We start from the raw sequence: 17241 nt of genomic DNA, 5'->3' as shown, positions 1-17241 counted from the left end.
CAACCCATAGGCCTCGAGAGGATGTTGTAGTTAGCCCTTTTGACGGCTCCATTGGACTGAGGGTGTTGAACTGCTGCAAAGCATAATTCGATGTCGAGGTCATCGTACAATTCTCTAAAAGGCCCCTAGTCGAATTGTGTGCCGTTGTCCACCGTGAGCTGTCATGGGACACCGAAGTGGCAAATTATGTTCTTCCAGAAGAATTTCTGGACATTTTTTGATGTGATTGCAGTGAGGGGTTCGGTCTCGACCCATTTGGAGAAATATTCCAATACTACCACTGTGTACTGGAGGTTTCCTTTGGCGCTGGGAAATGGACCGATGAGGTCCTTACCCCAACAAGCCAGGGGCCAGACAGAGGTGATTGGTTGAAAAGGAGTTGGAGGTCGGTGGCTTTGGTGTCCCATCCATTGGCATCCTTGGCAGGTGCAGACGAGTTCTTCCGCATCGGACATGATCATAGGCCAATGGAGCCCCTGGTGAAGTGCCTTACCGGCTAGAGCACGAGGCACCAGATGATTGCCACAAAGGCCTTCGTGTATTTCCCTGAGAGGTTGGCTCCTTCATGTTTAGTAATGCATCGAAGGAGGGGAGCGCAGACACCTGTCTTGTAAAGGGCATCATTTATGAGATGGTAACCCTAGCACGATGCTGGATGCGGTGGAGTGCAATTGGGTCATCCGGTTCTGCTATTCCTCTCAGGAAGGATAGGAGGGGGGCCCTCTAGTCCGCAGTTTGGATGGGGAGGATGGCGACGGCTGTCTTGTCAAGAGATCTGGCGGTCGGCTAGTGTAGGGTATCGAGGAAGGTGCCTATTAGTTGGTCTTTACCCATGGATGTAGCTCGGTGAGAGCCAGCTTCACGGAATTCGGAGCTGGTCGAAGGCATGCACAAATAGGAGGTCCACCTGGCTACCTCCGTCGACCAGTATTCTTGGGACCTCAACTTCGGCGATATTGGATGAGATGACTAGGGCATCGGAGTGGGGAAATTTTATCCCTTCGGAGTCATCGATGGTGAATGTTACGGGGGCGCCGGCCCAGTCAGGGGCCTGTCGATGGATGCTAGTTGCTTCGATGTGGTGTACCTCGAGGGCGTAGTCTCACCGCTGTCGTTTTGAAGTGCCACCGAAGTGCCCTCCGCTGGTAATGGCGAGGACGATCTGTTTGCCCCGCGCTCTTTTGTCACCGTACCATTCTAGGGATGACTGGGGTGGTGAAGGTAGGGCCAGCTACGGAGGATTCTATAGGGCTAGGTGGTCGACCCGTCGGTTGGCCGATGGCCTACGATCTTCGGACTGCCCCTTGGGGCCCCACCGCTGGAGGCGAAGGCCGCTTGCCTCCCGAGGTACTCCTCTCGGAAGGTGGTGTGGGTTTGGCAGTTATCGGTATTATGCCCTCGTCTTGCGTCGTGTAGAGTGCACTAGGACTCTTCCTCAGAACGGTGGTTTGGGGCATGGCTTTGCTTCCAAAGGCCTCCGGAGCATCCTCGGTCTCGTCCCCTGGGGTGGCCTTGGTTCGGGGCCCTGCGGCTTGGGCTAATATTGCTGATGTTTCAGCATTGTCGTTGCCGCCCCCCTTCGGACCCGGCAATAAGGGCCTCCTTGAAGCTCCTTTTTGCTGGGGGGTGGGGGCGTGTGACGATCCGGCCTGCGGGTGTGGTCTCTTGGAATTGGCATGGGAAGCCTCACCATCTTGTGAGCGCCTCTGGCGGAGTTTTTCCTCCTCTGCCCGTGCGTATTCCTCAAACTTGCTCATGAGGATTTCTACCGTGCGTATTGGGCGTCGGTTTAGTTGATCATATAGGGGGCCTTTGGCCAGGCCCTGGGTTGTGGCATCGATGACCGAAGAGTCCGATATGCCCCTAATCTGGGCTTTGGTCTGGGAGAACCTTCGAAAGTAGTCTCGGAGGGTTTCCTCTGGCCCCTGCCTGATAATGAATAGGCTGTCGGAGGTTACTGGTTCGATGAAGGTGCTATGGAAGTTGCTGCGAAAGAGGTCTTGGAGTTGGGACCAGGTGTGAATGGTGCTGGGGTACAGCACCCAGAACCAGCGTATGGCCAACCCTTCTAGGGCGAGGGGGAAGCATTTAGCCATGGTGGCCGGTCCTCCCCCCTGGCCTCTATGGCTAGGGCGTAGGATCGAGTGAACTCGTTGGGGTCTGAATCGCCTTTAAACCTAGGGAACTTCAGGGTCCAAAAACTCTCCGAGAAGGGCATGGCCTGCAGGTCGGCCCGTAGGGGGGAGTCATGCTCCGGGGACCGAACGAATCACATCCTTGCGCCAAGGGGCTCACCGGTTCATAGAGCTTGGGTCAAAAATGTGCCGGCCATCCCGGGAGTGGCGGCGAAGGTGTGGGCAGCTTCCTGCTCAACCTGTAGGGCCGTTTGTAGCTCCTCCATCTGCGCGAGGAGTGCCGTCAAGCGTGATTGTTGCTTGGGTGGAGCGGTGTTTCCGGCGGCAGCGCCGACCACAACCCCTAGGGGCGTAGCGGGGGCCTCACATTGCTACTACTGGGTCTCCAGGGTAGAGAACCCTTCGGTGTCGCCCGCAGCTATAGTTATGGTTGGGTCGGTGGTGGCCGTAAGGTTCCCGTTCCCCCTTGCTGGGGGCCATTGTCGGTGTCGGCCACGTATAGCCGGTTAGACTATCGCGCATCTGTGACTGGGGGGTTGGCAGCTGCCGATGCAGCCTTAGTGGTCTTTTTCTTGGGTGGCATCCTACCTCTCTTAGCACTTATGTGTTCGAATCCCCACAGACGGCACACTGTTGGAGCAAGAGTTTGTCTTGCTCCAGCAAGTACTGCGAGAGTTTCTTCTGAGGAGGAGACTCAAATTTGGAGACAAAGTTTGAGAGGAAGGACCACCACGAGTATATTAATGATAGAAAAATGTATTGCTCTGGGAGGAGTATCACAACGTTCGCTTGGATGCGTGTTCTTTTTCGCTGTGACCTCGGGTTTCTCCTCCTTTTTCCAGAGGACCATAGCCTCCTATTTATAGGGTCATGCGTAGCTTGGCGTACACATTATCATAATGTACAAATATCCAGGATCTGGCTAAATTACTGAGCCTTATCCCGGATAACTACCTTCTATCCTGTTGTCGGGAGGCTGAGCTCCGAAGGCCGGGGCTTCGGAAGGCAGAGGCTTTGAGAGGCCGAGCCTTTGGGAGGCTGAGCTGATTAAGCTAAGGGGCCGTCGGGGGTCCTTAATAACGACCTCCAACATAAACTTTATTAAGCTCGGAGGTCAGCCCTATTTTAGGTAGAATACAAAGTATTTTCTCTCACAAAAGCTCTAACCTATTACAAAGGCTAAGCCTATCCTTTCATCTCCTCCAAAACCTATCACTAGACTCTCAAATGGCTGGCTCAAAGTTCCCCTACAGCTCTACCCCTTTATTTATAGGCCTAGGGAGGTGCCTTAGCCCTTAAGTTTTCTTATTCCCAAAATACCCCTAGCTTCCAATGTCATCCTACCTACCATCGGGACTTTTTGGTCCAAATTATTCTCCATCCATCGAATGGTCACGTCTTGTTCATGACTTAGCTTCACCTCGACGTAAGCTTCATGTTGATGCCACGTTACCCTCCAGACCTCCTGTGGTTTTGAGGCCAAATCGCGAAACCCTAGAACACTTCTCAAAGTGTGACTCTCCATCTTGCTTACACCTTAAGTAAGCGGTCTGATGTTGACGTGTGTACTCTGACTTGCAATCTTGACCGCCGACAAGTCTCTCCCACTCCCAATCCCTCGGGCCGCCTTGTCACTTGTACCAGCTTTCCCCTTCGCTAGACTTGGTCACACGCTGTCTCCATCTATCTTCCATGCTTAGCTTGACCTCCATGTGTACCATAGAATCACCCTTGACTTCGTACAGCCTCCTTGATCGTCCGACACCAAGCATCCCTCTTGGCTCTGATCACTCGCCGTTGATCGCCAACTTGCATCCGTCACCTACATATTATAAGACAAGCAAACATGTTTCTCCAAACATTCTCCAAATCATCTTATGTTAGCTCACTATCAAAATCTTCAATTGAAATCCAATTCAATTTAGAGCACATCGCAGCAGTTTCCTAAACGCTGGATGTTCCGGTCTGAACACCAGAACATCCAGTGTGTGCACTGTTCTCAACCCGAAGCACAGCTTATCGGAACATCCAGTCTAGTTCACAGACAACACACTGGAACTTCCGGTGTACATACCGGAACTTCCGGTGTGAAGAATTTCAATTTTTCTCTAAAAGATCTCTTTTCTGCAAGAAAAGCTCCGGTAATGTGCTCCGGTGTAGCCATCACACTCACCGAATTGCATTGATCTCCAATTTCGCCCAAAAAATTGCTCTCTATAAGAAATAGTCCGGCGAGTATGCACTGCCCATACCGTAACTTCCGGTGAACACCGAAACACACCGGAACTTCCGGTGTGTATAATTTTTCTGCGAACAGAGAAGAATTTGCCAATTCCTAACACCGCCAACTCGAGTTAGTCATGAACAAGAAAAGCATCCTCAAACACATGCTAACCAAGTTCAAGACAAATCAACCATTATTAATACCTCCTCACATGAAAACCAAAATACTTCTTCACTTGATTTCTCAACTCTTAGAATGCAAGTACCCTCGGCATCTAGCAGCAGAGAAGCAGAGCATTTCAACCCATACACCTTCATCACCGTCCACATCTTGGTCCCATCACGCAGATCCACTAAAAGCTTAGCAATACCCCATGCTTCTTGGATAAAGCCTTCTCGGGAACCACCTGGCGACTGCTTTACCTTGGCAATTATTCCCTGTGTAAGTTCTCTTTCTTCGAGAGGCGGTGTCTCCTCCTTGAAAATGTCGTTTAATTCGTCAAAGGCAGCTGTGAATAGATTTTGTTTTGTGGCTGCCATTAGCATCTCTGGATTAACAAACAGAAGGTATAACATGTCGTTGGATATCTCTCTGCACCAAACAGCCTTTCAATGATGAGGAGAATTTTCACACCAAGCAGCACATCCATGACCGTGTTCACACCGACCAGCGGCACATTGATGATCAGGGGATGCACACATGTAGTAGAAACAGAAAGCCGTGGTAATGTGCCAGAGAAGGACGCCCTCATCGAATGCCTCCTTTATGCTCCAACGGTCCAGCCCAATTCCTGTTCACATCCGCTGCGTTGAAGAGTCCACTGATCTCTGGTGTTGTTGAACATCCTGTAAGAGGACGCGTTGTTTATGTCATGTTTCCACCAACCTTTCACCTATCTAAGAACTAAGTTTGTAATGCTGCGGGATGAGGTGCAGGACTTCATGAGCCAATGTTGATCAACATAGTCCTTACATTGTAAGAATCTAATGATGCTCATCCTCTTTGAATGCTTTCTGTTGCCGGTGAAGAATCCTATAAGACCATATTGGGAAACCATGTCATTGGCACCTTGTATCCTTTTCCTTTTTTTCCAACTCTTTGATACTTACATCATAGATACTTAACTCTAGCACAGCAGTAAACATAACAGGATATATGTAACCTTGACATCGCAATTACTGTAAGCTTCTCTGTGACTCTTATGGAATAAGCCGATGGCCACCAATGGTAGCTATACAGGTACTGTGCGCACAGTCATACCAAGATTGCATCTGAGAAAGTTTATTCTCAGCAATTCGTCAGCAGACAAGCGGTGTCCTTTTTCCTTGATAAAGCGGTTGATGAAGGTAGTCATCTTTGCTTTGGTGTAGAGAAGGTCAAATGTGCTGTAGAGGTGTTTTTGCAGAAACTGATATGCCATGACATTTTCAAGTGCTGAAAATTCTGTCTTTCAAGCCGACCATCAGTGTACAGAGACACAAGGTCTACAAATAGCTTATATGGCTGATGGAAAAATGGATTGACTATGAGGATGAGGTTGCTGCTAATAATTCCAGGATCATTGACCAAACACTTTGCCATTTGCACAGAATCATCAAGCGACTCAGTCTTGCCTTCTTTTGTTGTCGTCCTATGAACAGGCTAAGAAGAACTTACCAAGCTATTAATGCTAGCGCTTTTCTGTAACATCCCAAGAACCACACTACCCGAGATGCTACAAAGCTACACCTACGACTAGCCGGATCACAAGAAAATCCGGCAGCACCTCCCTAGAAAAGAGAGACTACTTGGAAGCATATAACATATCATATATGAGGAGGCAATAAAACAGTATGAAAGTCAAAACATAGACATCTTTTATCAACCTAGCTTTGAATTCTTAAACCTCACTAAAGCCAACCATGATCTAGGATCATTAAAGTATTGTCCTCAACAATTGAGAGAAAAAAGCAATTAAATTCCTCTAACTTATTACAACAAAACTAGCAAAAGTTATGAAGACTTATGTAATAGTGTCATACTGCTCTACCCTTCCTAAGCATGCTAATACGGGGTTGAGATAAAATCTCAGCAAGCAAACTGTTTAACAAGCTAAATAAACTATGGTTGATTAAACATCAATTTAAAACATCATGGTACAAAGATAAAGCATCTACAATTAATTCTCGTCAACCACACTATAGCATCCATCATATCCAAAACCTCAACTACTAAACCAGCATCCACAAATATACCTCATGCCACAAGTGACTCTCATGAGTCTATAATTCATTAAACCTCAGATTAAAGATTATCCTCATGAAATACATATGTATGAAAATGATCCACTGCACTCTCATGAAATGCATTATGTATGAAAGTGATCCATTGCACTCTTACGTGGAAACATAAGAGTGTGCATCGTACTACAGCAATGTACGATGTTATATCCGTACGGTCGCGGCCATAAAACGGCGATATAGCTTCAATGCAATGACATGCTATGATATGAGCATGATTGATTCATTAGAAATATAACCACATGAACCACAATATGTAAATGAAGTACATACCACAGTATGACATCTTCATTTAATGGTTGATTAGTTACCAAACATGAACAATCATGGTGAAGGAAGTAAATTTAGCAAGTTAAACTATAGCTACAATCGCTATGTTTACTTGCCTCTACCAAAGGGAGCAAATGGCTCAAGCACGGTCAAGAGCGAAGCCACCTGTTCACAAGTCACCACTCACACAAAGCCTCAAAAATAACATTCATAATTGAAAGGTAAATGCCGCTACACCCAAAACCCAGCAACTCCCTCTCAAACTGCCCATAGTCACCCACAACAAATTCCAACTCACGATGCCAAACATCAACATAACTCTTCTGTTGGCTCTGAGCGGCCAACAATTTTTGTCAAATCTCATGTACCTTCTGTGCTGTCTGTTGAACCACATCTGGCCCAAGCAATGATCTCTCACCCGCAACATCCCATCAGAGAGGGGAACATATCTCCGGCTATACAAAGCATCAAAAGGAGCCATATTGATACTTCCTATTAACTATTGTTATATGCAAACTCCACTGAGGCTAAATGGTCCTCCCAACTTCCCTTTGAAGGGATCGGTGACATCCTAAGAGGGGGAGCTGAATTAGGACACTTAGAATCTATTCAGCTTAAAAAAATTGTACAAAATAAACCTATATCAATTTCTATCTAAATGTGCTCTAGGTTTATCTAGTGTGTCTACTCTACCAATCAAAAGAGCTTGCAACCTATCTAGGAAGGTAAATTGCAAGAATGTAAATGCAAAAATGTAAATAAGGTAGAGAGAGCTAACTCGGCACAAAGATTTTTATCCTGTGGTATCGATGGCATGAATATCACCTCTAGTCCATGTTGGAGATCCAGAAAGGATATGCTCCCGGTCAGCACCCTGTCACGGCTCTTGAGCCACCAAGTCACAAATGAAAGGCATCCACCGGATGAGCCACTAAGCCACCAAGGCAAGGTCTCACCACTAGCCTCTTTTCCGGTTCCTTACTATCGTGATCACTTCGGAGCTTGAGCCACTAAGGCAAGGGCCTCAATGTCCCCGTATACGCTTCTCATCGTCGCTCCACACCAAGTTAGAGGGTCAACAAGCTTGCCGGTGAGTCATCAAGACTCAAAGGTGTTGGCGTACAATGAGGTACAAGCTTGGATTACTTCTTGATGTACTCTCTAAGCAGTAATAACCTAGCAACACACTCTTTAGGCTTTTAAGCACTAATCACTCTCTAATGGTGTGTTTAATTGCCTTGGATGATCACTTTAAACACTTTGGTGGCTTGAATGTCTTCTCAGGTATCCATGAACTTCTCAGGACTCCAGCAACCTCAAATGACCGAGTGGAGGGGTATTTATAGCCTGAAACCCGCGCACTAGTCATTAACCCAACGGCTCAGAAAAGTTATTAACACTGGATGATCTGGTGAGAATAATAGTATTAACACCAGATCATCCGGTGAGTACACTTTCACAAACTATCCATTGGAACCTCCACTCCAGCCTTTGGGAACACAGGACACTCCGATGTATACTTCATCTCCAACTGCATCCTCTCTGTGTAAATTGCTCCGGTGTAAGCATTCGATGCACATCACTTAATCACCAGACTGTCTAATGTCTTGAACTTCGTTCTGCCTCTTTATACTATTTATTATCCGATGTAGCCTTACTTCATCACTGGACCTTTTGGCATGTTGATCTTCAATATTCCACGACTGCAACCTTCTCTAATGGAAATGCTCTGGTGTGTATCTTTTTCTAATCACCGAACTCTCTGGTGGGTTTTTCCATTACGCCTTCTGCACAGAAACACTCCGGTGCTACCATGCTTTGATCACCTGACTATCTAGTGAGGCTTAGACTTCATTCTTCAGCACAACACCCTTTTCTAGAAGTATTGCTCCAGTGAGCACACTTTCTAATTACCAGACCTTCCAATGAGGTCTTCAGGCCTCTCTCCCCCTTTGTCAAATATGCTCCGATGAGCTCAACATTCACAACACTGGACCATTCGGTGAGGCAAATCTTCCTGGAACTTCTCAAATTTGACCAAACTTTGTCCCAGCTGTGGTGGCTTCTTCATGTATTTTATCCATGAGACCTACTAACATATATTTTTGACAAACGTGTTAGTCCCATAGACTATATTATCATTAATCACCAAAATCACAATCATGGTCTAATAGAGCTATTTTCGCTACAATCTCTCCTTTTTTAGTGATTGATGATAACACAACCAAAGCAAGTGGTAAATAATAAATGATACTAAATGTAAAGATCATAAATAAGCACAAAATCTTACCACATTGCTTGGATGCATGTTCTTACCACTTAGTCCCCTTTTGTTGTGGCTCCCCATTTCTCCATCACAACTATCTCCCTTGATCGACACATGCAGGAGCTTCTTCTTCTCCTCCTCTTTTGTCAACTTTGGCATTCTTAGACATCGTGCTAGTTGCTATAATCTATTACACATTATTCATCTTGCAACTTGCATCTTGCTTTGGTCATCAAAATTTTCCCCTTTTGTCAACAATCTCCCAAAAAGGCTATATGCACATGTTGAACTCAAAGGGAAAACGATTAGAGCACATGAGAGAGAGCTTCACAAATCATGATCCAATTAAAAGGATACCAATTGTATGAATATCACTACAAATAAATGATACCAATTGTAGGCTATGAAAACACATGTATCATAATTTATGAAACTCACATAATATAGTCTAAACTCCTCATATATGTGTGCATACATACAACGAGAAAGAAACATATGCACAACTAGATAATATATCAAGATAGAAAGTTTAAGCTATATTAAGCATGGAGGTAGCTTAAATGAATAAAGGATTTGACAATGATACCAATTGAAGCATTGTATATCTCTAGGGACATATTGATTGCTCTATGAGACTACAAGAGATATAACTGGCAAGACATGTTAGTTTTAAAATCACAACCTATAGGATATACTCCGCCTAAATATGTGCATACAAGTGTTGAATACTTGTAAGATATATGCACTTGTTATTGATAACAATGAGGATTTTTAGCCTATAGATTGGATCATGGCACATGAAAGATACCAATTGTAAAAACTAGTGTCATGAAATGAACCTACAACTAATAAACTATGTAGGTTGCTCATGGGTTAGAGATAAACACAAGGAACCTACCATACAAAAATCTACACTAGGCATTGCAATAAATTAAAATAAGCATATGCAATCCTAGACGAGGCAAATAAGCTAGAAGCAAAAAACAAAATACATGAATACAAGTCTAGCTACCGTTTACCTCTTTTACCTTTTTATGGGGATTTAGGTATACAATGATCATGATTTTCATCAAAGCACCCAAACTTGTATACTTGACTTCTTTGCTTGAACCTTCACTTCATCTTGTGAGCCAAGTCTCCAAATCCCATAGCCGCCTCGGGCTTCAAGTCTTCTTTGAAACCCAAATCAATTGAGACCCCTTCATGTTGATGATGACTTCCTTGGACACCCAAATGGGTTGGTTCCACCTTGAATCCTTTCTCCCAAACATGTGTGTAACCACCTTGCCATTGTTCTTCTTCTTGAGCTTTTAGTAGTTGCTTTTGATCTTGTTCTTGTAGTTGGGCTTGGTGTAGAGGTTGGAGGTCTTGTTGGAGAGGTTCGCCATCTTCTTCTTCTCCTTTGTCTCCTTCTTGGCTTGCTTGCATTGGAAGGACTAGTGGTCTTCTTGATGGTATTTGAAGCATGTCATGGTGGACCCCTCCGTAAGCTTCTTCACTATTTTAGCACGGTTATCTTGAGAAGGTTGGACATGTTCTAAGCCTTTTAGTCTAGCTAAGTCCTTCATGAGCTTCTCCACTTCTTTCTTAAGCTCATCATTATCTTGTGCAATGAAGTTGTTAGATGATTCTACAACAACCTTCTCAACACAAATCTCATTGCAAAAGGGTGAGCTAAATAAAGCAATTAAATCATCGCAAGAAGTAGAAGCGTCTACCTTAGGATTGAGATTAAATAGAGAGGTAGATTGCCAAAGGGACCTTAGTTTGTGATTTAATGCACTCAAATTTAAGCTTGAGCTCATCATGCACCTTGTTTAGCAAATTGAATTTGCTTAATAATTGTTCATAATTAGAAAACAAAGATAGCATGAATGTCATTAAGCGCATTGAATTTCTTAAGCTCTTTTGATTGTTTCTTAAGTGCCCTTTGTTGCTCATTGATCAAATGAAGGAGTTTATCATAGGAGGGAGAATCTTAGCATTGATCCTCTTCATATTCTTCTCTATCTTTGAGAAGAGCTTGGCCACCTTTGGATCAATTTCATCGTCACTTGATATGCTTTGATCATCCTCTTCATCGCTCTCTTCATCGTGATCACCATCATCTTCGCTTGAGCTTGACTCTTGCTCTTACCTCCTCATATTTACCTTCATGTGTGAGTATTGAGCTTGCTTTCTTGTGAGGGTAAGATTCTTGGCGTTAGATGTGGTAGGAGCTTCTACCTCCATGTTAATTGTCATCTCATGGGTGGTGATCTTGCCGAGCACTTGACTTGGAGTCATCTTCTTGATGTTATTGTTATTGTAGATGATGTAGACTATCAACTTGTACTTTGGAAGAAGAGCTTGAAGTATTCTTCTCACTACTTGACCAACTTCAATTGGCGTCAAACCTAACCCATTCATCTCATTAACAAGAATATTCAAACGTAAGTACGTGTTATTAGCACTTTTATGGGGTAATTTCTTGATGCCATTGAGCTTAGTAACAAACACATGATATTTCTCATTGCACAAATCCTTTGTGCCTTCATGTATTTCAATGAGACTATTCCAAATATCATGTGCATTGGTGAGAGAATATACATGTTTAAATACATCAACACATATAGATGATAAAAGGATACTCTTGGCCAATGCATCTAATTGTCTCTCATTGTTGGTGATGCAAGATTTTATCCCTTCCCCATTGACTCTCCAAACATCCAACCCTCGGGCTTGCAAACAACAAGACATTAGAATTTTCTAACATGAGAAATTTGTGCTATCGAAAAGTGGAGCACTATGGGAATCCATCCCAACCCCGAACATCACTACTCATGAGGCGCTGAAGTCTAACAGATCACAAAGAGACTAAGCCTCAAATGTCACTTGAATTTGCGAAACCTTGTGAAAGTTGTGAAACTCTAACACAAATTGAAGAGCTAGATATGAGCCTAGATCTTATACCAATTGAAGGGATTGGTGACGTACTAAGAGGGGGGTGAATTAGGACACTTAGAATCTATTTGGCCCTCCACCCAGATGAGCCACCAAACCACCAAGGCAAGGTCTCACCACTAGCCTCTCTTCTGGTTCCTTGCCACCGTGATCACTTTGGAGCTTGAGCCACCAAGGCAAGGGTCTCCGCGTCCCTGTACACGCTTCTCGTCACCGCTCCGCACCAAGTTAGAGGGTCAACAAGCTTGCCAGCGAATCACCAAGACTCCAAGGTGCCGGTGTACAAAGAGATACAAGCTTGGATCACTCCTTAATCCACTCTCTAGGTAGCAATCACCTAGTAACACACTCTCTAGGCCTTTAAGCACTAATCACCCTCTAATGGTGTGATTAATCACCTTAGATGATCACTTTAAGCACTTTGGTGGCTTGAACGTATTCTCAGGTGTACATGAATTTCTCAGGACTCCTGCAACCTCAAATGATTGAGTGGAGGGGTATTTATAGCCTCAAACCCGCACACTAGCCATTAACCCAACGTTTTAGAAAAGTTGTTAACACCGGATGATCCGGTGAGAATAATAATACTAACACTGGATCATTCGGTGAGTACACTCTGATAAATTAGTCGTTGGAACCCCCACTAAAGCCTATGTGAACATAGGACACTCTGCTATATAATTCATCTCCATTACCGAACTATTCGGTGAATATATACTCAGCATCCAAGCCAACTGCATCCTTTCTATGTAAATTGCTCCGGTGTAAGCATTTGGTGCACATCACTTCATCACTGGACTATCCGATGCCTTGAACTTTGTTTTGCCTCTTTGCACTATTCAGTGTTTGGTGTATTTTCTGGTATAGCCTTGCTTTATCACCGGACCTTCCAACGTGTTGATCTTTCATCTTCCATGGCTGCAACCTTCTCTAGTTGAAATGCTCTGGTGTGTATCTTCCTCTGATTATCAGACTATCTGGTGGGTTGTTCTATTCTGTCTTTTGGATAGAAACACTCTGGTGCTGCCATGCTTTGATCACGGGACTATCTGGTGAGGCTTAGCCTTCATTCTTCAACACGACACCCTTCTCTGGAAGAATTGCTTCGGTGAGCACACTTGCTAATCACTGGACCTTCCGGTGAGGTCTTTAGGCCTTTCTCCCCTTTTGTCAAATATGCTCCAGTGAGCTCAACATCCACAACACCGGACCTCTAGTGAGGCAAATCTTCTTGGGACTTCTTCAATTTGACCAAACTTTATCTTGGTTACGGTGGCTTCTTCATGTATTGTATCCATGAGACCTACTAACATATATTCTTAACAAATATGTTAGTCCCATTGACTTTGTTATCATTAATCATCAAAATCACAATCATGGCCTAATAGGGCCATTTTTGGTACACCCTTCCAAGACAAAACACAAGCATAAAGCATATCCTCCAGAGTTTGAATGGTCCGCTGTGACTAACCATCTGTCTAAGGGTGAAAAGTTGTGCTAAGAGAAACCATCGTACCCAATGCAACCCGAAGACTCTACCAAAACTTGGAGACGAACTTGGTGTCCTGGTTAGAAATAATTTACTTGGGCACACAATGCAACCTTACCACCTCCTTGATATATAACGGGGCTAGATATTAAACTGCGTTGGTCGTCTTCATTGGAATGAAATGTGCGGACTTGGTAAGCCTATCCACAATAACCCAAGTAGCATCAAGACCATGAGGCGAGAGTGGTAAGCCAACCATGAAGTCCATAGTGATATGCTGCCACTTCAGCTTAGGAATCACTAACGGTTGCAACAACCTTGCAGGTCTCTTATGCTTGGCTTTGACTTGCTGACAAACCCCACATGTTGCCACATGTCTACCTTCATCCTTTTCCACCAAAAATTATTCTTCAAGTCACGGTACATCTTGGTCTCACCCAGATGACAGTATAAGGAGTATAATGAGCCTCCCTCAAGATATCTATCTTCACATCTGCCTTATGTGGAACACAAAGGCACATGATGAAGCGTATCACATCGTGCTATTCAATACTAAACTCTCAAGGTTTCCCCTATGAGATCCTCCTCTGAACCTCCAGAAGAAGACGATCATGCTGCTGATCCTCAGAAACCTTCTCAGGTATAGTAGACTGAATGAGCATCTAAGTCTCCTCATGTGTAGTGCCAGCAAAACAGAAAGTTTTCCTAGAAAGTTAGCCTTGCTAGGATGATACTTGATCATGAGATCATAATCTTTGATCAATTCCAACTACCTCCATTGCCTCAAATTCAGCTCTCACTTAGTGAAGATGTACTTAAGACTCTTATGATCAATAAAGATATCACACGACTCTCCATACAGATAGTGCCTCCATGACTTCAAAGCAAAGATGACTGCTGCTAACTCAAGATCATGAGCGGGATAGTTATGCTCATGAGTCTTCAACTGTGTGGAAGCATAAGCAAAAACATAGCCTTCCTACATCAGCACACAACCAAGACCAATCCAAGAAGCATCCGTGTATACCGTTAAGCGCTTGACACTCTCGGGTAGAGATAAGATAGGTCCATTTTCTAGTTTATTCTTCAACATCTGAAACCTAGCCTCACACTCATCCATCCAAACAAAAAGAAACCCCTTTTTGCATGAACCTGGTCATTGACTTGGCAATGATAGAGATATCCTACACAAAGCACCGATAATAGCCACCAAACACATGGAAACTCTAGATCTTCGACATACTAGTTGGCCTCTGCCACCTCACCACCGTAGACACATTCTTCGTATCAACTGTGATCCTATGTTGACTGATAGTATGACCAAGAAAGCCCACCTTGAATAGCCAGAAAAACACATTTCTTCAACTTTGCATAAAACTTATTCTTTCGAAGGGCATCCAGAACCAGAATGAGATGTAACTCTTGTTCCTCCTCTATTTTGGAATACACCAAGATATTATCGATGAAAACCACCACAGAAACATCCAGGTACTCATGGAGCATCTGATTCATTACTTCCACAAAAACAACAGGGGCATTTATTACTCCAAAAGACATAATGACATATCGACATATTCGAAATGGCCATACCTTGTACTGAAAGCCACTTTTTCTATATCCTCATCTCTGATTAGTAGTTGATGATAACTCGATTGAAAATCAATCTTCGAGAATACTTTGGCTCCCCTCAGGTGACCAAAGAGAACATCAATAGTAGGCAAAAGATACTTGTTCTTGATCATCACTTGATTAAGCGCGTCGGAGGCGAAGCCGAAGGCTGGGCAGAAGAGAGGGTCCGCGACCCCCTTGGCCCTTAGCCGTTGTCCGGCTCTGGAGGTATTCCGTCCGGAGCCTGGCGATGGCTTGGAGGCGAAGTCGAACGCTGACGGAAGAGAGGGTCTGCGACCCCCTCGGCCCTTAGCCGCTGCCTGGCTCTAGAGGTATTCCGTCTGGAGCTTAGCGATGGCGCATCGGAGGCGAAGCCGAAGGCCAGGCGGAAGAGAGGGTCCGCGACCCCCCTCGACCTTTAGCCACTGCAGAATGGTGGTCTCTGCAATGGCAGTCGAGGGTTCCACTATGTTTCCTGTGCCACACAACGTGGGCTTTTATTAAATGTTAGTATAACAAAAATGACGTATGAAATGTGTCTTAAAAGGAGATGGTAGGGTAATGATTTTACCTTTTACCATGCATTTTTGGAGTCACACGGGTCATACCTTTCCCTGCAGGGAGGGGGATTTTTAGACCACTTTGATTTGTTTGCTGTGCCTTTTTAGAGGCTAGTGGGTTTTGTACCCATTTGGCACGGAGGCGTTTTGCCTTCAAGATACCGGGGTACTCTTCCCGTTAGGTCTTTTCAGAACCTTTTCGCCCGATGGAGTTCCCGGAAAACATTCCATTCGCGGGGGTTTTTGTAAGTCTTTCCGTTTTGGCGGAGGTTTGGTAAGGCTCTCCATTGTGCGGAGGTTTGGAAAATCTCTCCGTTTTTACCGGAGGTTTGGTAAAGCTCTCCGTTTTTACCGGAGGTTTGGTAAAGTTCTCCGTTTTTACTAGAGGTTTTTGGTAGAGCTCACCGTTTTTACTGGAGGTTTGGTAAGGTTCTCTGTTCTTACCGAAGGTTTGGTAAAGCTCTCCGTTTTTACCGGAGGTTTTGGTAAAGTTCTCCGTTCTTACTGGAGGTTTGGTAAAGCTCTCCGTTTTTACCGGAGGTTTTGGTAATGTTGTCCATTTGTACCGGAGGTTTTGGTAAAGCTCTCTATTTTTACCGGAGGGTTTTGTAAGGTTTTCTGTTTTTACCAGAGGTTTTGGTAAAGCTCTCCGTTTTTACCGGAGGGTTTTGTACGGTTTTCCGTTTTTGCTAGTGGTTTTTGTAAGACTCTCCATTTTTGTCGGAGGTTTTGGTAGGACTCTCCATTTTTGCCGGAGGTTTTTGTAAGACTCTCCATTTTTGTCGCAGGTTTTGGTAAGACTCTCCGTTTTTGCCGGAGGTTTGGATAGACTCACCATTTTTGTTAGAGGTTTTGGTAAGACTCTCCGTTTTGTCTGGAGGTTTGGTAAGACTCTCTGTTTTTGTTGGAGGTTTCGTAAGACTCCTTGGCATGTATTAATGCTGAAGGTCCTACACACTATCGGAGCTACGCAGTACCTTCCAGGAAACCTAGGCAGTCTTGCCTTCCAGGTGACCTAGGCATGCTACGCCCGCGGTGTGTAGGCTTGTCGTGCTCCCAAGGAAACGCCCGGGGTGCACCGCAACACTGTCCACCAAGGATGTGCCCTGGCGTGTGGCATTTATATGACTGAAGCTATGCAATGCCTTCCAGGGCACCGGGGCATAATCTGCCTTGCAAGTGACCTAGGCATAAGCGGTGCCCGTGGTATATAAGCATGTCGTGCAGAGAGGATTCTTTGCGACAACATTCCTCAAACCACTGCATCCTCACATTAGGGCAGTCCCCTGATATGCGATGTCCACACACTATCGAGGTTACACAATACCCTCCAGAAAACCTCAACAGTCATGGCTCCCAGGTGTCCTAGGCATGTTACACCCGCGGTGTGTGGGCTCCACTTTCGACCAGGGCAAAGCCTACCCTCCGAGAAACCTTTTCAGGTGACCTTGGGTTTAGGCAAGTGAT

General features: G+C 44.8%; 1 pseudogene; it reads right to left on the bottom strand.

The window, feature by feature from the left end:
• Window positions 1-4602: 4602 nt before the first annotated feature.
• LOC133890224 (uncharacterized) overlaps window positions 4603-17241 on the bottom strand; it is a 33221-nt pseudogene continuing 20582 nt past the window's right edge.

The sequence above is a fragment of the Phragmites australis genome, chromosome 14 (assembly GCF_958298935.1).
Source record: "Phragmites australis chromosome 14, lpPhrAust1.1, whole genome shotgun sequence".
NCBI classification, from domain to species: Eukaryota; Viridiplantae; Streptophyta; class Magnoliopsida; order Poales; family Poaceae; genus Phragmites; species Phragmites australis.
Note: the sequence above shows the minus strand (reverse complement) of the source record. Positions and strands in the feature narration are given on the sequence as shown.